The sequence below is a fragment of the Diabrotica undecimpunctata genome, chromosome 4 (genome assembly GCF_040954645.1).
Source record: "Diabrotica undecimpunctata isolate CICGRU chromosome 4, icDiaUnde3, whole genome shotgun sequence".
Taxonomy (NCBI): Eukaryota; Metazoa; Arthropoda; class Insecta; order Coleoptera; family Chrysomelidae; genus Diabrotica; species Diabrotica undecimpunctata.
Window position 1 is genome coordinate 126318406 of NC_092806.1, and position 25814 is coordinate 126344219.

Below are 25814 nucleotides of genomic sequence, written 5' to 3' on the forward strand. Positions count from 1 at the left end.
TTTTTGTGTTTTCAATCTTAATTATTTTGAATATTTTTACGTTTGATGTTTTTTTTGTTATATTAATTTTTTTTATGTAAATAAAAATAAAAGTTGTCTTAATCATTGTTTTCATTGTTTATTACTATTATTTTATAAATATTTCATTCATTTAGTCAAGTATTTAGACTTATAATGCTTTGTATCAAATAAACCAAATAAACCTGATTTAAACCAAAAAACCTGGTTTTTTGGAAAGATCAGTGTGTGCTTCAGATTAGAACATATGGACCAGAAACACTGACCCTTATCAGAAAAGTAATAAATAAAATACAAGTGGCAAAGAGGTGTTTAGGATACAGTTAATGGATGGAAGTTGGACCAAGAAAATTTTAGAATAGAGACCTCTACACGATGCTTATCGTAATTGAGGACGCAATCCAACAAGACGGTGAGACGAATCAATCGCATCCAGCATAACTGGATTCAAGGTGCTCGAGACCAGAGGTTATGAAACTATTTACGGGAGGCCCATGTTCAAAACGGCTACTTATAATTAATTTATAACAATTAACGAAAAGGGGTCTTTATATTCTAATTTTCACACTTAAAAATCTGCCTCATTATAAGTCCTAATCCAGATTTAAAGATCACATACCTCTAGCTCACAAAAGAAAAAAAATTTGCCGTACCGACGAGATTTAGAAAAAGACTATAAAAACTTACTGTAACATAGATAGTAAAGATTTATTTAAATATTAAGACTAATATTAATACCTACATAAAATTTTATTACTTTTATATATTTTTTGTAACTATGTACTTGTTATTGCAGCGTCAAATCAATGCGCGAACAACTCAACAAAATCTAAATGCATTAATTGGATAAACACAAATCTCTGGATCATCTTATTAATTGACGTAGGTTCAAGTTTAAACCTAATTTTGTCTTTGAAGAATCAATATTTTCAAGGCCTCCCCATACTCCACTTCAATAAATAATTCGAACTTTCAAGTTGCTTTTAAAAGTATATCCAAGAAAAGTTTTCAAAAATAAAATAACCTATTGACTGTAAAAAACAGTAAATGTATTTGAGGGTTCAATAAATTGCTTTTTGATGTTTCACAATATTTATTTTGCACTTTTTGGGAGTCAGTAATAAAATAACTACAATATAGCTATTTACGCAACAAGTGCAATGGGATGAGTTTATTGCACGCGTCATAAAATTGTCTAAGGAGTTAACACGTCGAGTACAGTAAATACTTTTTGCATGAGTTGCACACAATATTTTTCTGCGTTTATGAAAAGCACGAACTTCTTCTACTGGTGCATTCAATTACTAGAGGTTTGCTATAACTACATCAAAATCTTTCCTATTTTGCGCAGCTTTTAGTAATTTCTGAACGTTAAGATCCTCCGAGTAATGACTTTGCGCGTACATGATATTGTTCTTTTGCCTACTCCTATTCGGCCTTCTATCTTCCCTTTAATTATTATTCGCAGCAGGTTATATTCGTCATTTCTCATTATATAATATAGGTACAAATTCTTTCTCTTCTTAATCGTTGTTATAAGTTCTAATTCTCTGTTTATGGTGGTTAATACTGTTCGATTCGTTATGTGTTGTGTTTATGATACTGTAAGTATTTTGCGATAAAGCCACACTTCAAGGCTTCTGGCCGTCCGATGGTATTTCATTTTTAATGTCCAGGTTTCAACTCCATTGAGAAGGGCAGCCCAAACGTAGTATTTCTTCTTCTTCTTTCTATGTAGATATGACTCTATCTGTTTTTCAATTTACCTCCAATAAGTTGTCGTTCCATCGATTTCGTGGTCTTCTTACTGATCGTCTTCCTATTGGGAAAGCGTCTCTTGGCGTCTTTATTACTCTATTTGTTGTCACTCGGCTTATATGATCGTTCCATTCTACTCTTCTATTTCTTATTGAGTCCTTGGTGTTCTCCACCTTGCATCAACATCGTATATCTGTACTTCTAGCTCTGTCCGACAGTTTTTTACCATCAATTTTTTACTAAGTGTTGTGATCTCTGCTGTTTCTAACATCATTTTTGTCCTCTCTATGGTAGGTCGTATTTCTGCCACGTATGACATTATTGGTTTGATGACTGTTTTGTAAATTCTGCGTTTCATTTCTATCCCGATATTTTTATTTCTCCATATTGTTTCAAAAAGGCAACCAGCCGCTCTGTTTACTCTATTCACTTGATTTTTCGCTTCTCTTTCGAGCTTTCCGTAGCTAAATAATGTGATGCCTACATATTTAAACTCCATCACTTGTTCTATTATCGGACCGTCCAGCTCCAATTCACATCTTAGTAAATTTGCTGTTGTACGCAATAACCAAGCATTTTGTCTTTTTTGGGGAAATTAACACGTTAAATTTTCTAACGGTTATATTAAATTGGTGCAGCATACATTGTAAATCATCTTCATTTTGAGAGAGTAGAATTGCGTCGTCTGCATAGCAGATTATTTTAAGTTGTTTTTCCCCATTTGGTATCTATTTTTTGTTCTTACTTATTTACTAAGAGAGGACTCAGGGAATCTCCCTGTCTTATCCCATTGCCAGCGTCAATAGGATCAGTTCTTCTTCTAATTTTACTTTTATTGTGTTGTTTTGGTAGATATTTTCTATTGTTTTAATTATTCCTAGAGGTATCTCCCTTGCGTACAATAAATGGATAACGTCCTTTAATTTGACCCAGTCAAATGCCTTTTTAAGGTTCACGAAACATAGATATGCAGGCTTGTTGTATTCTAATGATTTCTCTTGCACTTGCATCATTTTAAATATAGCGTCGATGCATGATCTTCCCGACCTACCAACTTTGTTGTTCTTTTGCTAGTGTTATAATTTCATTCAGTTTATTTGTTATCACTTTGGTTGTTTAACTTTAGTCTTGTGTTTGATAAATTAATTCCTCTGTAATTTTCCGGGTCCAAGTTTGGTCAGATCTGGTCCTCCGTACTTTAAGAGTTCGTTCGGTATTCTGTGATATCTCCTCGTGATTTTCTGTTTTATAATTTCCTTTATGCTTTCTTTACCTTTGCCTCCTCGATATTTATTTTTTTGTTGGTCGACACCTCTAGGTGGTTCAATACCTTTAGCAAAAAAAAAAAGGTCGAAAGTATGTTTGCTTATGTTTCCTTCTGAATGTGTTTCGTTTTTATTAGTTCGTTCATCTCTTTTCTTTGTCCTCTGATAATTCTCCATTATTCTTTTTGTGTTGCTTAGAAGTCGTGTCCCATCTATTTTGAGAAGCTCTGCCAATGTTCCCTTTTTATTTATCTAACAAAAGTATTCGTTTCATTTGTGATTCGTTAATAGTGGTTGTATACATGTTGTGTTTGTTGTATTCTGTATTGTAAAAAGGCTTTCTTCTTGTATTCGCTTCCTCTCTAAACCATGGGGTTTTCTTTTTTGATTAGATAAAAAAAACGTGATATTTAATAACTCTAATTCGGACCTCTAAGCTTAGTTTTTGGAGTCTAAGCATTTATTGTACATATTCCTGGCCTGTTATATTCGTGGTTTTATTTCTATATCTGGATCCAAATCATTTAGTATTACTCGTAAGTATCCCAATTTGAGGACTTCTTCTAGCTGAGTGTTATTTAGATGAATACCTCAGTTTTCATCGGTTTTGATAATTACCATTACTTTGGTTTTTTTGAGAATTATTGTCAGTATTGCTTCTTTTGCATTATTAACACTGTTTAGAATATTTTGTAAGTCTTCTATTCTTTCTGCTATCAGAACAGTATCGTCTGCATACCTGATATTGTTAATAATATATTTCTTCTTTTTGTGATGCTGTAGTGCAGAGGTTAAAAATCGTTGAGATTTTTCATCTCGATCTCTTTCCCTCTATTTTACTCAGCATGATCAGCGGAAGTAGGGTATATCTTTTTCTTCTCATTACATGACCAAAATATTCTAATTTTCTAGAAATTTTCTAATTTATTACTAGGTAGTGATCAAAATCTGCATTTTCACCACGGTGCGACATAATATCTTGAACGTCAGATAGAAACTTATGAGATATAAATGAATCATCCAAGGTGGACTACGACTACGATAAAATGATTCCGAGAAATAAAGGAGATTTTACATGTCTATAGGATGTTGGCACCCCATTTGATCCACAGCAATTAATTAGTAATAAAATATACCGCCAATATGGGCTTTGTAGCCATTTTCATTGCCGAGATATAGCTATGGCTATGCTAGCTTTACCGTAAATCATAACCATCGGAAACGTTTGCAGCAATAAATTGTTTCTTGGCGTAAACATCGGCAATAAATTAGCAATCAATTCCTTGCTGTTCGCCTTTCGACCGATATCTCGGTTTTCCGGGGATGTATTTTGAGGTAAGGGCTATGATTGATGAAGCTTTTCGAGATTGGTTAATATATGAATCAACAGCAATTAATTAGCAATAAAATATGCCGCTAAAAAGGGTCTGTACCCCTTTACCTCACCGAGATATAGCTATGCTAGCTTTACCGTAAAGTTTCATACATACCTACTGTTTCTCGGAAACGGCTACATTTTTTTCTTTCCGTAAAAAATAAGCAATAAATTCTAGTTTTGGTCTGAATTCGGCCTTATAAAATGAATATGCCAACTTTACAGACATGTAAAACACAAAAGAATCAGAACAAGACAAAAGTTACATTATTTTGCTGAAAATTTAAAGGCTTCGTGTTTTAGTACAAGTTCAGTCGTGGCAAGAGTCATAAAAACCTGGAAAGTAATACCTATTTCATATTTAAAATTTTGATAAAAAAGAAAAGAGCGATTGTAGAGTCTTTAAGTACTGGCCGAATGGTGTCGAAATTATGTACATTTATGTTTTTCTGTATTCCGAAAATGTCTTCGACAAGGGCAATTCAAAATAACACAATTACTAAAAACTACAACACGAAGATATAAAAATATAAATCTTTGGAAATTAGATTGCAAAGGCAAGAACACCTTTCTTAAAATACAAGAGGAGGGAGACTTATCATAACTCTTGTAAACCCGTCTGGGAAGGATATAAAGTCATGCTCTTCTAAGAATCGCCTAAAAGAAAGAGGCGAAACAAGCTGCAGATGGATAGACTGCATACTGAATAACTGTGTAATATACACAGCGTTACTAGGTGATACAACCACAAGGTGGAGGGAAACTTTAGAAAATTTCAATTTCACACACAGTAGCCGCACCGCATGGAACCTTCTAAGGTACTCTGGCACAAACAACGCTACAGCAACTCTACAGCCTCAAAACCGGAAGACATAGGCAACGTCGGCATATCATAGACATAGCAAATTTACACTACTATTGATCCCTTCCTCTAAATGTTAGAATGATAAAATTTGGGGTCGCGGGCCATGCAAGCTTAGGCCAATTTTTTTTATAACCCGACTGGACTAGTAACACAAAATATATAAAAGTTTTATTTAAAAATCCTTTATAGAAGGTATAATATAATTAAAAGACCCTTTCGCGCTACATAACAGAATGATTTCTGACTAACAAGTCCATAATCAGTGTATTTACCAAGTGTACATGTGTCAAGCTACTAAAGATTTTGAGTAAAAACCTTAAAATTGTACAAAATTTGCTATTTGTTACATCTTTGTTAAAAAGTTGGTGTGATATGTAAAGTTTTTAACAGATACCCTGCATGGCAACGTAAAGGCGGGTACACATTTGCGAGCAGAACTGTTCGCGAACCGTACGCGTACAGATCGTTGAAAAATATTCTACATCGTACTGATCGCATACTTATCTCGATCCATGGAAAGCGACAAACCAACAACGAACACACATATGTGCGAAATGATTCATTTTATTTATAATTTGGGTACTGATTATGTTTCTGATTATGTTTCTGTTTTTGCTTGTTTAACAATAATCAGTTTACTGTTTTCTCACGTCTCTAGGGACACGTCATATTCATTTAATTTGTAATTAGGGTATTTATTACGTCACGTTTCTAGCTTCATGTTCAGTCAACAAAATATTTCATTTTCAAACTATTTCAAAGTAGTACAAAATTTAAACCAATTAAACTAAAAACCGCGAACTCAACGTCAAAATGCGTACACATTTTGGAGACGTAGGGGAGACTGGTGTCATTTGTAACAAGAGTGATATTGGCGCAATCATTTGAGATAAATCAAAACGCACTAATATGCATAGACGGATATCTGCCTCACACCACCGACTGTAGTTTCAGAGTTGGCCGTAACCTACTGCACAAGTTAGAGTCACTTGTTTCTATCATCATCATAAAAGTAAATTTTAGTTGCGCCACAAATTGTTGATTTTTAACATCTTTACCTCCGTTTACTGTAGCTAACTTTTTCTATGAAGGGCATAATATATACAAAAATCATCTTTCTTATTTATAGGTTAACTTGGTGTCGATTGTAACACACACTGCGGTGTCGTTTCTAACATGTTACAATTTACACCTATTATACTATTATTTAATAGAGTTTAATTATTTTCTATGGAATATTTTGGTCATGTGATGAGAGGGAAAAAGTACCGATTGTTCCAGTTAATTATCCAAGGAAAGATTCAGGGCAAACGAAGCGTGGGGAGACGACGTATATCTTGGCTGCGCAATTTAAGAGACTGGTTCCAGTGCACATTTAACCAATTATTGGGGTTAACACCAATAGTTATTTATGACGAAGCAGCTAGGAAGGAAATAGATACTAACCAATCTATTAGAAAAGTGACTAAAGATTATGGTATGTGTCACGATTCTTTATATCGCTATGTTAAATCGTTAGCTGAAAACTCACAATCTCTGGTTGGATACAATCCTCACAACAGAGTATTTAATGACGAAATGGAGTTACAGCTTGCTAAATACTGCGAAACTGCTGTATATTTGTATTTCGGACTTACCACAAAAGATTTACGCAAGTTAGCTTTTCAATTTGCAAAGTGTAACAGACTGCCCTGCCCAGAAAAATTGGACACGACTGAACGTGCAAGTGAAGATTGGCTTATTGCATTCATGCGACGAAATTCAAATTTAAGTCTTTGTACACCTCAAGCTACTAGCCCTTCACGAGCAATGAATTTTAGTAAAGAAAATGTAAACTTTTTTAATAAATTGTCAACTAAATTAGACAGATATAATTTTGAGCCTTACAAGCTATCCAAAGTTATAGCTAGAAAAAAAACTAAGCAAGTGGGGAATACCGTACCTCCAATGTTCGTCTTCACACGGTTACGTTTTCAAGACCACTTTATTAGAGATGGACCAGTTGAGTGTATAGGAACTGGAAATAAGTCTGGATGGACGCAAGATAATGAATTTCTTGTTATTACGAAACACGTAAAATCAAGTGAAGCCAATAAAGTGCTTGTATTGCTAGACAACCACTAGTCTCATATTTCAATTTCTCTGATTGAATTTTGGAGAGCTAATTTCATTACTCCACTTTCATTTCTGCCGCACACTTCACATAGGCTTAAACCTTTAGATAATAAATCAGTGGATGAAAAACAATGCTGAAAAAAGAATGACTATACGATTGGTCTTCAATTATGAGAACATCATTTCCTTTGACCACTATGCCTGTCAATATTCTTGCTGGTTTCTCCTGCACTGGTATTTGGCCTGTCAATCAAGATATTTTCCAACGATAGTGATTTTACTGCATCAACTCATAGACCGTAACTCATAGACCTCTATATGAAGAAACCATAGAAATTAATCAACCTGAACCACCTACAGTTCAAGACAACAGTCACTTGAAAAGTCAACCGGGTCCATCCACTACCTTGTCACCTAAAATACACACTATTCCGTCAGCCAAGCCTAATAATCCAGCTGTATTTATTTCGCCTCAAGATATTAAGCCACTGCCGAAAGCATATCTAACCAAACTCAAAAAAGAAGGAAGAACGAGACGAAAGACAGCTATATTCTGACTGATACACCAGAGAAGATGTTGATTGAAGAAGAAAATTCGAAGAAAAGGGACACCTTCAAGCGTAAAGTTCAGGTTGAACATAATCTAAAGACAAAATCTTTGCAATTAAAGAAAAATATCAAAAAGAGAAAAGCAGCCCTGAAAGCAACCGAAAAAGAGTCTTCCAATGAGGAAGTTTTGTGCTTGGTATGCGGTGGTCCATATTCATCAAGCTCCGAAGATTGGTGGTTAGTACAATGTCGAGAATGTAAGCACGTTACCCATTTAAACTGTATAAACAAAAGCCCATTATACATTTGCTTTAATTGTAAATCTGACTGTGATTAGTGTTTTCTCTTTAAAAATATGTTACCAGAATTTGTTATTGGTTTTATTTCGAACGCTTACACATATTCTTTTCTGTCATTGTAGTATTAAATATATTTTTTACTACTTTCTATTTAATTTATTTACTTTATGGGTTAATTTCTCTAACAATCAACACCAGCAATCATTTCTGTAATACTTAACCAGCTTTTGAGCCAAAGATACTGTGTAATAGACTCCCTAGTATAGGCTAGAATAAATTAAAAATTTCAAAAACTTCAACTGACTCAAAAAAACAATTTGTGAGATTTGTAACAACCCACACCAGTCTCCCCCACACACACGAAAGGCACAATCGAAAATGTTAAATCAAAACAGCATTTGCTTGTTTAACAAAAATAAAAATATGTACAATAATCAGTTTACTGTTTTCTCACGTCTCTCTAGGATGGAACACGTCATTCACACAATGTCGATTTGATAAGACTTTAGATAAGATAAGAGACAATAAAAATGTTCGCTGCGTCTAGACCAGAGAAAAACCCAACATATTCTAGGGTAAGACTCCCAATTGGGGGTTGCTGACCCTGAAACAATGTCTCTGTATGGGCTCTAGATGGTAAAATTATCCTTGTGGATACAAAATATATTAGGAAGCAAACAATACCAGATATTTATTTGTCGGTCAATCAACAATCAGCAACAAGGACCATTAGCTACACTTACTTAAGCACCAATATAAAGGAAAAGTAGGATCAGTTAACACAAGACGAGTGGAAAAAGCCAGGAAAGCATTTACCAAAAATGAAAAATATTATTTTCCCAGTTCTACTTTACAGAATAAAATCATGAATAGTCACCGAAGTTTAAATGAAAAACTGAAAACTTTTGAAATGTGGTATTTTGTAGACGGATTTTGGGGGTTTACTGGTCACCTAAAATCACAACTATCGAACTCTTAGAAATAATGAAGAATAAAATAACAAAAGCTACGGAATTACCATGCTAATCGCCAACATCCGGAAATGATTGACATCATCAGTAGAAAATAAATCGACAATAGAAATAAGAAGAGATCCACGGAGAAGAAAAACATCATGGAGTAAAATGGAATATACAAAAAACAAAATATTTTTTTCCTAGTAATAATCAGAGAGTAATAAGTCATTGATAGTGAATAATCAAAGGTTATAGTATCTTGGGATCTTTTACTAATCCGTGCACAGGAATTTGACATACAACGACGAGCATTTTCAAAAAAGAAGAACGTATCCCTTTTAGTACCTAGCACAATTTGAAGGAGCTGAAAAGACCTGCATGGATATTGTTCACAATAGGCAACTACGAATTTTTTATAATTAATATTAAAAACTTTCCAAATAAATCAAGAAATAAAGCATATGAGAAAATTTTAGGTAATACACAACTTTTTTGGTCGAGGTGTCAGCACAATATGATGGTCAAGATCAAGGAAAAGCTGTAGATTCCGAACTTTATACACCGATAATAGTAACAGATAACAATTGTAATTGTAATTGTAACAAAGAAGCTATACACCAATGTGAATTTAACCATAAATAATCAGCCAGTTGAAAAAGTTACGTCCTACAAATATTTAGGGGTTTGCTTCACTGATACTAATGACCAGACAAGAGAAATCAAGAGGCGAATAGAGATAGCAAGACAATCGTTTGTCAAAATGAAAAAGTTCCTATGCAACCGGGACATAAATATAAACTTAAGAACGAGAATGTTAAGGTGCTATGTTTTCTCCGTTCTGCTGTACGGCATGGAAGCCTGGACACTGAAAAAGATAAACATCAAAAACATTGAGGCATTCGAGATGTGGTGTTATAGGAGAATGTGGAAAATACCATGGACAGAAAGAGTAACAAATCAAGATGTTCTGCTGAAGATCGGGAAGGAATGCGGAGTCATAAAAACCATACAAACGAAAAAACTGGAATATCTGGGCCACATAATGAGAGGAGAAAAGTACTCTGTGCTTAGACTCATAATCCAAGGAAAAATCTCGGGAAAGAGAAATGTGGGACGTAGAAGGATTTACTGGTTGCGAAATTTAAGGGAGTGGTATGGGTGCAGTTCAATACAGTTGTTCAGAGCTGCAGCCAACAAAGTAAAGATTGCTGTGATGGTAGTCAACCTCCGATAGGAGACGGTACTGCAAGAAGAAGAATACACCGATATTCTTACAAAAACTACATATAACTAAGAATAAAACCCAAGTTTACTATAGTTTACTATAGTACAAGTTTAAAGAAAAATTTGAATGCCTATTGCATACAATAAGTTTTTTTCAGTGTCATTTTCTAAATTTTGACTTTATTTAAAAATAATATTTTAAAAAAGAAATAATTCATTTTATGTAAAAAACATAACATATTAAATAAATTGAATGAAAAAATATATAATACATGGAAATGCAACTTGATCACATAACAAAAAACATCTCATGAGCGATTTTTTTGCTGTGAAGGCCAAATTCCTATAATTCCTCTAATTTTAAATAGAAAGCATTGTTCGAGTTTGTCATAAATAGCTAAATTAATTATACGTACAAAAATAATTCAAAAATTATATAGAGCTAACTGACCAAGAAACGTAGTCCACCAACCGGATAATTCACCAGCAGTAACCTCAATATGTTCGAAACAAAAAACTGTATCATATAGCACTGATACTGATGTACACGCACTTATAAACCATTCGACAGAATCAAATCGGGGTGCAACGCTCTGTTCTATTTTTGAAAAGTTCTTTGACGGACTAAAGCTGCAACCAACAAACAGCCAGCAAACCAGCACTCTCTTGTCCTGTGCGATTAATTTTAGACGTGTACCCACTATTCCATTTCGTTATAGTTTTATTGTAAGCGTTATAAACTGCCAAAGGAAATGCTCGTGCCATACCTTGTCCGTTAAGTAGGTTTGTATGTATGCATTGTATGATGTGGCACCGAAGTTTTATAGTTTGTTTGGAAACCAGGAAGTGAAAAACGTTTAAGGGGTATACCGAACTAAACAGATGAGTAATGTAATATACAGGATGGTTTATAATCCATTTCATTTTTTACATCTCGTATTATAGTAAAAACGCAAAAAATTGATTTTACTATGTATTAATATTTATAAATAATAAAATATTAACAAAAGATCTAATCTAATAAAGTTCGAAATAATAATCATTTAAATACGTATTTGCTGTGTAATGTGTCGCTTTTGGAGAGAGTATGAAAGGAAAGTTCAGGTTTTAGGAAAGAAATGCCCGTGAAAAAGATTGATACAGTAAAACCTCGATATAAAGTACTACTTGTGGGAACCGGTGGGTGTCCGTTAAAGCCGAAAGTCCGGTACATAAAAATATGTTTAAACTAAGTCAAAAAACTTTTTTTTTTAATATGTATGTACACTATATTTAGATATATATAAAAAATACAAAATACAAATAAATCTCTATTTAATTGTCTTCGGACATTCGTCGTGAAGTGACGTTGCTCCTGATATCGATGCGCTTGCTATCGGTAATCCTGTTTTGAAAAAGAAATAAAGTTTTGTTTGCACTTTCGATGTTTGCTGTTTTTTTTTATGATCAACTCTGATGATCAACTGATAAATAATGTTATTAGATAGTCGAGATTCGATCTTACCTCTGATAACTTCATTTTTTGCAGTGTTGTTTTGTCGTCTTCTTCACTATCTTCACTTCCATCCTCATTTTTTAGGTTCATAACTTCATCTGCTATTTCACTTTTGGTCATGATGTAATACGCAGGATCACCTTCATCTACTTCTAGCCATTGTAAAACATCTTCATCAGCTACATGTTCTTCGGCATTATTATGTATTGTCCTACAGAAATCATTAACTTCCAACCCTTCTAAATCTATGTCTGCATCTTGGCCATCAAACAAGTTCTTCCAACCATTGTTTATTGTTTGCTCTTTCACCTGCTTACATGCTGCATCAAAATTAAAAATTGTTGATTTTAAATTGTAAGACCTTAAGTTTTGCAAGGTACGCTGACCTCTTGTATCTTCTGCATAATCTCCATCGTGCAATACAACCATTACTTCATCTTAAAACTTTCTGCGATATATTCGTTTGGTTGCCAAAATGATTCCCTGATCCATGGGTTGAATAAGCGATGTTGTATTTTTTGGCAAAACGTACAGCTAAAGTTGCCATCTTCTGAACGTAGAATATTTTCAGAGGAGTGAGCAGGAGCGTTGTCTAAAAGCAATAAACATTTCACCTTCTGGTGGTATTCCCAATTTCTTCTCTTGAAATTTTCTCACTGAAGGTACAAATTCTTTGAAACACCAATTTTTGAAAATATCTGACGTGAACCATGCCTTCCTAGAGCTATAATGTGAAACGGGCAGATGATGCATTAAATCTTGTAAAACTCTAGGTTTACGAGATTTGCCAACCATTGCAGGAGTCAATCTATGCGATCCATCGGCGTTAGCACAAAGCAGTGTCGAGATGCTCTCTTTGCTGATTTCTTCTTCCAGAATTCGATTTTTCATATTTGGAGGTTGTGTGCTTTCAGGCAAAGTACGCCATAACAAACCAGTTTCGTCAGCATTGTAGATCTGACATTCTAATAGCATTTCGTTACTTATATGTTCTAGTAATGTTTGCCTAAAAAGTTCTATTTCTTCTTTGGTGCACTTGAAGCATGTTCATAATTTCTTTAAATTATTCCCTTTAATAAACTATTTTCACGCCGCCCATGCCTGCATACCTTCGTTTTGTTACGCCTTTTTTTAACAAAGAAATAACTTCGCCAAATGTTTCTTCTTCTTTTTATCTTGTTTTGGTACATAAAAATCTTTCCTAATAACAAAGGAAAAAGGACCTATTGTGAAATCTCCGAGCTACCTTCTCAGAAAATCAGAAGAGTTGTTTTTCGTAGAAACTTTACTTTCTATTGGTAAACGCTACGAAAATGAACCCCAGTAGCCCGGATATTTAATGTCAATTTCGCGTGACATCCTTCAGCCAATATCCCCTCCCTATTTTCAACCTTCGCTTGTCTAAGCCCTTCTAAATTCACAATCCGATATTCATTTCCAAGTTGGTTCCTGTGGCAAGCGGTCTTATCTTCGACAATCGGCGGTAAATGGATTTTCAATTCACCCTTATTTATCTTTGCACAGTGTGTCTTATATTGATTATTTTCTCTTTTGTCAAACAGACGTCTTCCAACTGAAGTCACTTCTGTTTGCCGTTCCTATTTTACACCAATTCCTATTTTACACCAATTCAGATTGTACACCAATTCAGATTGTACACCAATTCAGATTCTATACCGATTCCTATTATACACCGTCCATCCGTGTACAATTTTCAAGCATTCAGCGCAAAGTTAGTTCACCTGAACATCAGTCATCTTTATGTTACCTCAACCACCTGTAGTACCCCGGTACCGGTAGCTACCTCTTTTCGTCGTCCTAACAGACAATCTAAGGGATTACGTTAGGAAGACTGCAATTTATTGTGGTCGTGTCGTCCCAACTACCTGTTGTGGTGGACCGAAGTCAAGTGCCTTATTGAGGGCGTCATGCCATTATTTGAATACACCTGTGAGTATAAGTTTTATTGACTAAACTGTGGTAACGAAATCTTTAACAGTTGATTTATGACTCCAGTTCAGTGTACCTTCTTGTTTATGGAGGTTTGGTTTGACTGAGTAATATAGTAAAAATACAGGATAATATATACGTATAATTAACGGACCATTTACTTTATATATGTAGATATAATTATAATGTTCCTTGCCTTTTTTTTCTAATTCTTGAGGATACTAAATTATTTATAACTATTTTTTTGAGATATTTTTTTGTTTGTAATTAATAATCAGTTACGCAATAATCATGCTATTTAATCAACTGTTTAATAAAATTTAATATGGTACATTTACTTTAACAAATATACCTAAATATAGTTTTGTTAAAGAACTATTTGCTTTTTATTTCTTTTATATTTTTTTATACAATTTGGATTTATATTTTTGTGTTTCTCTTCCAGGCATTTTTTATTGAATTATATTATTATATTTATTTGTTTGATCGTATATTTTAAGTATATGTGTCGAAATATTAGAAGTGTACCGCATAATTCCGATACTTTTCTCTTTCACGGTTTACTTTATCCTCGCGTGAGTTCTCTAGCTGTACCTTACCTTTCTCGTCGTCCTTTTTTATGTGCCTTAAGGTTTCCCTGTTCCTCTAAAAATAGGGTGGTGCCCAAATAACTTTTCTTCTCTTATCTCTTATCTTCTCTTCTAACTTCTTGTCTTTGTGTCGTAAGTACTTCTTTAATTGATCCGTGATATTTGAGCTGTAACAAGAACCCCGACCAAGATACCTCTACCAGACTGAAGCCCGAGCCTAGTACCGTTCTTTGTGTAACCTCCAATCGATCATCAAGTGGGTTCACAGAAAAGAATGGCGCCCAACGTGGGGCTAACAGCAAGAAAATATCGTCCAATGTGGTAGCTAAATGGTAAAAAATAGCACCGCAACGCAGTCTTCAAATATAAGTATCTTCTCTTCTCTCGACTATTTTTTATCTAAACGAGTTTAAAAATGGATTCTTCTGTTATCTCTTATCTCAAGGTATGTATAAAATGTAATATTTACGCGAAATTCAATGTAATTCGTTATGTTTAGTTGCATTTGTTTGATTTGCTGCGATGTTGAATGAAAGATTGTGACGCCTTAACCTTTTTTTAGAAGGTTCATCTTTAGGTGGTCGACCAAATGCTAATCTTTTTGGCCCTCTAGTAACTCTCAACTTTCCTCGGCTGATTAAAGTTGGTTGCACTCTTATATTGGCCTTGTGTCTAAATAGCCTCGCCGAGAAACTTCCTGCCGTATTTAAAAAATTTTCCCAAGCGGTTTTTTGTTAATATGGGATAATCTTTCGTGCAATAATTTTAAAGTTGATGAATCAATTCCAAATGTAACATTTTTATCTTGTAGCATATTAATAAAATCTGCAAAAGAAAATTCTTGTTGTTCATCTGTTTCATTATTGTTTAAAATAATATATTTTCTAACAATATTTTCTTCAACGCTATCAATGCTGTTATTAATATAATGTTCTGTAATACTTTTACTGGATCCTACAAGCCCGCTATAAAATGAGAAAGGTTGAACTTTTTCGTCAAAAGCTAATTTAGCTACGTCGTATCGATCTTCAGGATTAGTAGCTGGAACGTTGCAAAAAGATATATTAAAAAAGTGTGCAATCGCAACTTGATGCATGCAAAATGCACCCAATTTTCCAATTTCGCAGCTGAAAAATTCTGTTGCTATATTGACTTACAGCACACTATTATTTTGCTTACTAGGAACTTTGTATAAATTTTTAGATAATTTAATTATACCTTCCTATTGTAAATATTAAATTTTTTCTAATTGCCTTTTAAAGAGTAATCTTGGAGCTGCATCTCTACTATTTGCAAAATTTCGATTTTCTATAATATTCTTCTTAGGCAGTACAGCTAAAGCCTATTAAAGCTATAGCATTACAAGCTTTATTACTATGTAGAACTATGTCTTTAAAAAGCCTTACTGTTATTTCACTGAAATTGTTGGTTTGGTGGCCATGTGTTGAAGCGTCCCTATAAGCGAGGCACCAGTCTTCTTTTCTTTTCCAATATTCACTAATATATTTCTTCCACTTTGGAAATCGTTGGTTTTCAAGAATAATCTTAAATATGACATTGTGGTATTCTCTATAGTCGATGCTAGTAATATAGCTTAAAACGTTTTAAATAAAAGTTGTCGTTCGTCTTGGGGTATTTCATTCCTTTTTTCACACAGCCAGCGTCAAATTGATCGGCATGTATGAAAACGCCATAAAAGTGTATGTGATGCTGGCCAAACACGTTTAAAGCTTTTCTTTCTGCGTCATTATCATCTGTAATAAATATTTTATGATAACTCATTCCACCGAAGGCATTTGGTATCGACCCTTTGAGCAGTTGGTATGCTGCAGTATAATTTTCAATTGTTTGACCTTTGGTAATAATAACTGCCAAACGCACGCTCATATTCCACAAGGGGTTAATATAAACGAAACCGAATGGTTTAATGCATCGCAAAAAGCTATGGTATCTGTAAAAACAAAATCTTTTGCAAATGGAAGATTTTGTGCTCGTTGTATAATAGGTGTCACAACAATGACGGCAAACGGGTCTTCATTATATTTTACTAAAATTACTTCTGCTTTGTAAACCTCAATTTTTTGTTTCATTTTCTAAAAAAAACCAAAAAGGTCAGTAATTTTAAAGACTTTTACCGAGGCTCTACCTCCAAAACTCCAGTTCCATCGCGAGGTCCCAAATTTTCAGTTCTCCATATATTATGCCAATGCTGCACTGTACGATATTTTGGATTAATTTCTGAATTTGCTACAAGTCTACTGTCAAATCCAATTTCAAATTCTAATTTGGACTTGTGATAAATTAGAGACTCTTTAATTCCCATTCCATGATCAAAATAAGAAAAATATTATTCTTTTGTATTAGTGGATAGACGAAGGTATGAAAGGCTTTCAGCTAATTCCAAATTATAATTTATTTTGTTTTTTTTTATTTCCGAAACAGTTTGCTTTTTTATGTCATATTGATCACATATATGAGACACAAACGTTCCAGACTCCAACTTATGTAAAATCTCTAGTTTTTGATTGATCGTTAGATTGATTCCTTTCCGTTTGCCCATATTTAAAGGGTAGGAATAGTAGGATTGCGAACATTTTAATTTATTTACTGGTGTACACACTGTACACTAAATGTGTTCATTGACAACGAAGAAATAAGTCAAACTGCTGTAAAGTTGCGTGAATCCCCGGCCAACGTAAGTACCCATATTATAATCATAGAAACCTACGCGTTATTATATCAGGGAACCCCCTAATAATATGGTGATGTTCTCATTTCTGTCTCTTGCCTACAAATGTGTAAATTTATATCTCATGTGTGTAGATACATTATATTATTATGTTTATGATAAAATGTTTCTGTTACAAATGCTTTATTTATTTATTTATTTTTCAGCAAAAAAAATATGTACATACATAGAAATGTACATACATAGAAATACTCTTTCGTCGGCGAAATTTTTTTAACTTAACGAGAGTTCGAGTTATCAAGATTTTTATGCGAGCTATCAAGAGTATGTAATAATAAATACATTTTAAAAATAGCTACGTATATGTATTTCTCAACATTTGTAGATCATTACATTACATTTGTACACTTATATGCGTCTTGTTATGTCTTAAAAATCACTTTTTAAATCAACATTTTAACACAAAGACACGTTTATTAATTTATTTCTTAAAATAACAGAATTGAAGATTGTTGCATTTTTTGTTTACGTGAGTGAATTGTATTTAAAACTGCATTTAAATGACAAAATATTTCTGGCCTAACCCTCTAATAGGCGTTCTAAAAACAATTTCAAAGCCTCTAGAGCACTCATGACTTGTTGTGTAGTACACATAATAATTAGGTGACTACTGTACTCAAGGTTTTCTTCAAACCGTCCAAATGGGACGGGGCTGTCCAGTCAGGAAAAATATTTTCTGATTGGTTTTCTTCTGTTTCTGCAACTGAATTGTTTCCTAATCCACAAGAAACAAAACAATGACTCACAGTTGTCGTAGACACGTCATTCCAAGACTTTTTAACAAACCTGGTAAGCATGTCGATCTATGGCAAGCATTTGTTCAATTAAAAATTTAACCATCTCGGTGCGATATTTAATTTTGAAATTTTTTATTATTCCTAAGTCAAGTAGCTGCAGCTTTAAAGTCGTATTAGGTGGAAGATATTCAATCTTCAGTGCATTTTACTGATATTCCTTTACCAAGTAAAGGAATATGTCCATGAGCTTTACAGATATAGATGAACTACAATGCTTTTCTTTTTTTGACGAGTTCTCGAATTCGGCGAGATTTTGAATTGGCCATATACTCTGTCGACACAGATTTGGAATTTTTAACACATCTCAGTGTTTTGAATTTTCCAATGACAAAAGGTCACATTTAACTCATCCTGTCATGTTCACAGCAAGTAAAACGATTATTCTCTCTTTGCTTTCCTTACCACCATGAAATTGGTTGTTCTTGAATTCCAATGTTTTATTTGACATAAATCTGTAAAAAAATCTGTTTCATCGACGTTGTAAATTTCTTCTGGTAAAAAACTATCCACAATCTTGAACGGATGGGTTGAATTTTGCGACGCAAAATTTAACGGCCAATACATCGAAGAAGCAGATAAAACCGTAGCATATCGAAATGATTGGAATCTATTCAAATCAAACGAAAGATCACCTACCACTAAACAGGGGCAACCTGTTAGGCAAGCCATTAAAAAGCTTAAAAATAATAAAGCACCAGGAACTGATCAAATTTGTCTTTCAAAATGAGATCATGCGGTGTGAATGGTCTCAAGGCGTGATATGCCCGTTACATGAAAAAGTTGATCAGCTCCACAGTGACAACTACAGAGGTATAACACTGTTAACAAGATACTAGCAAATATTTTCTACGAAAGGCTACAAGTTTACACATTTGCCATAGTTGCAAAATACCACGCTGGATTTACTCCAGAAAAATCAACAATTGACCAGATTAATTCAAAAGACAGATCCTCGAAAAACATTAGAATTTAACATTGAAACCCATCACCTGTTCGTCGACTTCAAGGCCTCATACGACAGTGTCAAGAAAACAGCACTATACCAATCAATGCGTGAGTTTGGTATACCAAAAAAACTTCCGATTAACGAGAATAACAATGTCTAAGCCAGCGTTAGGATACAAGGAGAAAATTCTCGATCGGTGGAAACGGCAGCATAACAGGTCGGTCTAGTCATCAATGAAGACAAAACCAAGTACATGTTGGTTACCGTAAATCATATAGCAAATGAGAAACGGGAAAAGTATTTGGAAGTCATATCTTTAAACGTATTGACAGCTTCACATACCTTGGTTCGCTAGTAACAACTACCAATAAAACATGAGAAGGAATTAAAAGACGAATAAACCTTACAAATAGGGCATACTATGGACTCCAAAAACAATTCCACTCAAGAAATACGGGACGGAAACATGGACTCTAACGCAGAAGGATAAAAGTCTTCTGGGAATATTCGAGCGTAAGATACTCATACAAATATTTAGACCTATAAAAGATCAAAGGCAGTGGCGCAAAATATTTAATTTCAAATTATACCAACTCTTTAATGAACCAGATGTCATAACGTTCATTAAAATACAGCGACTTAGATGAGTCGGACACATAATACGAATGCCTGACACCATGATTGCTGAATAGTTAACGATAGGAACACCTATAGGAAGAAGAAGCAGAGGCCGACCACGGCCAGAAGATCAGAAACCGAACAGAATGGCCACTAAACTTAGAGCAGGCCAGGATCCACAGAGGATTGTCGAGCCAAAGATGATGATGATGAAAACACTGTCCAATAAATTCGTTTTTTTTTCCAGCTCTCGTAAACTACCTCATTCACACTCGCACCCTCACCTTACATCGACTACACACAACGATTTTTTTTTAATTTGTTAGCCACACCCTGCTAGATCTTTGTATGTGTAAACCTAACTGACTGGCGAAAATTAGTGCCTTCTACTGAAAGAAGGTTCCACTGATTGTAACGTTTGTACCAGTACATTTTGTTTGTACAAATATGGTACAAATCATGGAGGGCAAGTAACTATACTTGCCCTCCAAGAGTCCAACACCGAATACTAAGGATTAAGGAGCATAGCCAACGCTTTATAGTATATCCGCAACAAAGACCTACATCGGGAACTCTGTATAATAACAATTAAAGAAGAAATAGAAAAGATTACCAAGGGTCACGAAAACCGGCTCCATAACCACATAAACGGGGAAGTGTTAGATTTGCTATATAATCAAGACCTAGGCCGCAGGCGTAAACGCACCCATCCTTTCGAACTTGTGTGATAGTGATAAATTTCAGTTTAAATTGGTCAGAACAGTGAAGTGTGCAACAATAATTATTAGATTATAAGGTAAACCATTAGGAACACCTATGGTTTTGGATTATACTGTATAGCATAAGAAGTAAGAAAGTAGATTCTCTAGAATAAAAATATGAAATAAGTAATTTATAAATTGAATTAAAAAAATCCTTAAGAATTAATAAGAAGTTAGTTACAGTAAATCCTTTTGTTTTATGTAACAATAAAACACTGAAAACTTTGTTTTCAAAACTTCCACAAAATTTATTTTAAATTCTTATCACTACAACTGTTTCGGCTGATTGCCTTTCTCAAGTGATCTGTTTTTGGCATGGGTTTACACTTTATAGTCTCTAATGAAATAGGTTGAGGAGGGGAGAACTGTTTGTCTCAAGCTGGTCATTCAGAATTATATCTGTGTTTTTTAATTTGTTGATTTCCATAGATTCTAACAAAGATAGCTTAAGGCCTTTATTTTGAATGTGGAGAATTTTAAATTCGTCATTAAAAGAATGATTATGATCTAGAAGGTGAAGTGCGTATGTAGAATATGTTTTTCTATTCTTGAAAGCCCTTTTATGTTCTGCTATTCGTTTATTAAAATTTCTACCTGTTTGACCAATGTAAGTTTTTGGGCAGTCGCCACATTTGTTTGTACACACCACTGTGTAAGTGTTTTTTATGTTGGCTCTTGTTGTTTTTAATATATTTGCCTAGGTTGTTATTTGTTCTGAAAGCTGGTGTTATTCCTTTCTTTTTTATGTGTTTGACAATTTTTGTTGATATTTTGCCTGTATATGTAATCGAGCAGAAGGTACTGGGTTTTTTCTCTGGTGGTGGAAATACTAAGTTCAGGGCTTTCTTGTGTAGTTAATGTTAAATCAAAAACTATAGCAGAACATAAAAGGGCTTTCAATAATAGAAAAACAGATTCTACATAAGCACTTCACCTTCTAGATCATAATCATTCTTTTAATGACGAATTTAAAATTCTCCACATTCAAAATAAAGGCCTTAAGCTATCTTTGTTAGAATCTATGGAAATCAACAAATTAAAAAACACAGATATAATTCTGAATGACCAGCTTGAGACAAACAGTTCTCCCCTCCTCAACCTATTTCATTAGAGACTATAAAGTGTAAACCCATGCCAAAAACAGATCACTTGAGAAAGGCAATCAGCCGAAACAGCTGTAGTGATAAGAATTTAAAATAAATTTTGTGGAAGTTTTGAAAACAAAGTTGTCAGTGTTTTATTGTTACATAAAATGAATTTCCATCAAGTAACGGTCGAATCCATCAACCTTTTGTTTTAATTTATGTGCACTGCACTTTTTACGCGAAAATGTTTTTAATTATATAGGACATTGACCTTCATTGACATTTGGTTATTGAAACTTTTTAAATAATCTGTATAGCACAAAACAATTTTGTATTTTTGTAACGATTAAAAGGATGTTAAATTTAAAATAAAATACAAGGTGTTTCATTAAAAAAAAATTCTTTGGTGCACTCGTGTCATAGAAGACTCTGTATATTTGTAAATAATTATTGTAATATAATAATAACTAACCTGTATTGGAATCAATCAGCGGTGCTCCGAATAGATATACAGATCAGTTCAAAATCTTAAGGGGAGTGAGGCAGGGATGCATACTTTCACCGCTGATATTCAATCTATACTCAGAGCACATTTTTGAAGAGGCTCTAAAAGATATTGATGAAGGCATCTCAATAAATGGAGTCAAGCTCAATAACCTGCGCTATGCACATGATACAATAGTGTTTTCCAATACCATAGAAGGGCTGCAAAACTTAATGAACAAAATAACGGAAACAAGTAGAAGATATGGACTGGATATAAACACCAGCAAAACCAAGCTAATTATCATCAGCAAGGAAAACATAACTGGAGCAAATCTGTATATGAACCAAATGAGAATTGAACGTGTCTCACAATACAACTACTTGGGAACTATAATCAATGAGTCGTGGGACAATACCCAAGAGATCAAATGTCGCATCGGAAAGGCAAAAAGTACATTCTTGACTATGAGCTCTGTGTTCAAGAGCCATGACCTCACCCTAGAAACAAAAATAAGGCTCCTTAAATGCTATGTGTACTCAGTGCTTCTGTACGGAGTAGAAACGTGGACATTAAAGGCGGAAACTATCAAAACTTCAGGCTTTTGATCTATGGTTATACAGAAGGATCCTGAAGATACCATGGACAGACAAAGTCACCAATGAAAAAGTACTGCGGAGGATGAACACAACTGCGGATTTGGTCAACATCGTGAAGGGCCGTAAGCTGCAGTACTTGGGACATATAATGAGAAATCAAGGCAGATACGAGCTACTTCAATGCATTTTGCAAGGTACAATTGAAGGAAAAAGGGCCCCAGGACGAAGAAGAATATCCTGGCTTTTTTTAACATCTCTGTAATAACAGAAATAACGGACTTTGTCACAAAAATTGATCACCCTGTATTATATATATATATATATATATATATATATATATATATATATATATATATATATATATATATATATATATATATATATATATATATATATATATATTAAATTGACAGCAAGTAGATTAAATACCTTACTATTCGTCTATATACACCCGTAGTTAGGACAAACCTAGAGACGATGACGACGAAAATAAAACAACAATGTGACCTCTAAATAATATCAGTGTAGATCGTGAAATTATCCCTAATTTATATAATAATCAATTTGATTTCTTCACGCTCGTTACGTCTTTTTAACAATGAAATTGCAGTAGCATAACCGTGGCACCAATTTATTCGGGTTCATAATAATAGCTATGTCTATTATAATATCATTTGATTCTTACTTTCTATTTAAGATCTTAATAATATTTACGGATTTCGTAGTTTCTAGAGATCGTTCAATATCAATCTTCATTAGGTGAATCAATATGTATACCTATATCAAAATTATATATACCTATGCTTACTATAATTATGAAACTCTTAGTCGGGATAGTGAATACTGGATAGGGTAAAGAAAAGAAAAAACGATTAAGCTGCTGCCCAAAGTTTTCATTAATTAAATATCTATTTTTTGTACTATTCAGAAATCCAACTCGAGGACATTGACGGCGAAAGAGAGAAAGATAACATCCCAACAGAGGTAGAAGTCATCCAAGCTATACAAAAATTGAAAGAAAATAAAGTTCCTGGGGCAGATGACATTCCTTCAGAACTTTTAAAACATGGCAAAAAAATCTGACATACTGTATAATATGTAGACTGATAGAACTGATCTGGAAGTAAATAAAATTGCCAGAAGACTGGAATGTAGGTATAATTGTACCTATCCACAAGAAAGGAGATCAAACAATATGTGACAACTAGAGGAATAACCCTCCTAAACGTAACATACAAAATATTGGCATATATTCTTTACGACCGACTATCGGGATATTGTGAAGACGTAATAGGTAAATATCAGTGTTGGTTTCGTAAAGAAAGATCAACGACCGATCAAATATTCCTTCTAAGGTAAGCTTTGGAAAAAACGTATGAGTATGGCATTGATACTCATCACCTGTTTGTTGATTTTAGATGTGCCTATGATAGTGTTGAAAGAAACGCACTGTACAAGGCCATGATAGAATTCAGCATACCAGTACACTTAGTAAAATTGGTGAAAGCGACCCTCTCAAGAGTCGAGTGTAAAGTTAGAGTGCAGAACGGAGTTTCCAGAACGTTCCAGTCTCAGATAGGACTTAGACAAGGAGACAGCCTATCATGCCTTCTATTCAATATTGTACTAGAGAAAGCGATAAGAGAATCTGGAATAACAACCAGAGCAACTAGTATTAATCGCAGCGTACAATTATTACCGTACGCCGATGACATCAACATTATTGCAAGAAGAAAGGCGGACGTGGTCGAATGATTCAAGGTGCTTGATGAAGCAACAAAAAGAATGGGACTAGAGGTTAACACTAGTAAGACGAAGTATATGAAAATATCAAATTATATACAAGCAGCACAACCCGAAGATCTAACGATCGGAACATATACTTTTGAATGAGTAAGAGAGTTTATATACCTAGGCTCACAAATTAATCAGAATAATGCAGTAAGTGCAGAAATTAACAGACGGATATATCTGGCAAATACAGCCTATTATGGATTAAAAAATTTTTTAACAACAAGCCTAGTTACAAAAAGAACGAAACTAGTGATATACAGAACTCTTATCAAGACCATCCTCACCTACGCGTCGGAAACATGGATGATGAAAAAGAGCGATGAAGAACGTTTAAGATGCTTTGAACGTAAAATCCTCCGGCATATCTATGGAGGAGTTCATGAGGGCGGATTATGGCGTAGACGCTATAATTTAGAACTTTACCGCCTGTATGACAGACCTGATATTATTAGGTCCATCAAAATAAACCGGCTGCGGTGGTTAGGTCACATAGAGAGAATTAATTATATGGAGCCGCCAAAACATATTTATAACCAAAGAATAGATGGAGTGAATAGAAGGAGAGGCAGACCCAGAGCACGATTTAAGGATCAGGTGGAGGAAGACTTGAGAATGTTAGGAGTACGAAACTGGAAAGCCAAGGCGAAGAATAATAGAGAAAGGAGACTTATCCTTGAGCAGGCCAACACCCACCATGGGTTGTGGAGCCAATGATGATGATGTTTATTGTTAACAGAACTCTTTAACACTGCTGATGAGACTTTACCACCCAATACGCCTCAAAATCCGAACTACCAAAACAAAAGTCGATATCCAATCAAAAATTTGTAAAAAAAACAAGAAGGGAGTTCAAGAGTGGGCCGTAAATACTGTCGAGGTTGCTACAAAAAAAAAAAGAAATTGGGTGAGATTCCACGAAGTAAAATATCAAAAGTTACCACATTTTGTAATGATTGTATTAGGTCTTACAGTCCTGTAAGAGAATTTAAAGAGTTTATAGTTGTCGCATATAAACCATTACCTTACCGGACACCGATGTATGTTAAATACACAGGATTTGCAGACACTGTGAAAATATAGTCAAAAATGGGTATGACGTCATAGCAGACACGGGTGTCTGCTATGGCAATACTAGGCAGATACCTCTGAGCAGACACCAGTGTCTGCTGTATCACTCGACCTGTTAAAATTAATATAATAGGAATAATTAAAAAAGAATGGATGCTGATTAATAGTACTGCTAAATTTACAACAATATAAAATTATTGTTTAAAATAAAGTAGACAATTAAAAGGGTTAAATCAAGATGATTGGTTTGTGTCCATATTATTTAATTTAAATAAAAAACAGTTAAACATTGCATCGCTTTGCTTTATTATTAATTCATGAGATTGATAATTTTACTATACCTAATGGTGACTGACTATCCATTTTTTAGGTTATGATCACTTTAACTGCTTGAATTGTAGATCGAACCAAGTGTAGATTCTTCATCACATTTATAAATAAATCACTATTACTT

The 25814-nt window shown here is 34.1% G+C and overlaps 1 protein-coding gene across 3 annotated transcripts in view; it reads right to left on the reverse strand.

The window, feature by feature from the left end:
• The window catches only part of LOC140439982 (receptor expression-enhancing protein 1-like), a 105210-nt gene that overhangs the window by 67451 nt on the left and 11945 nt on the right, over nt 1-25814 (reverse strand). The window lies entirely within an intron of this gene.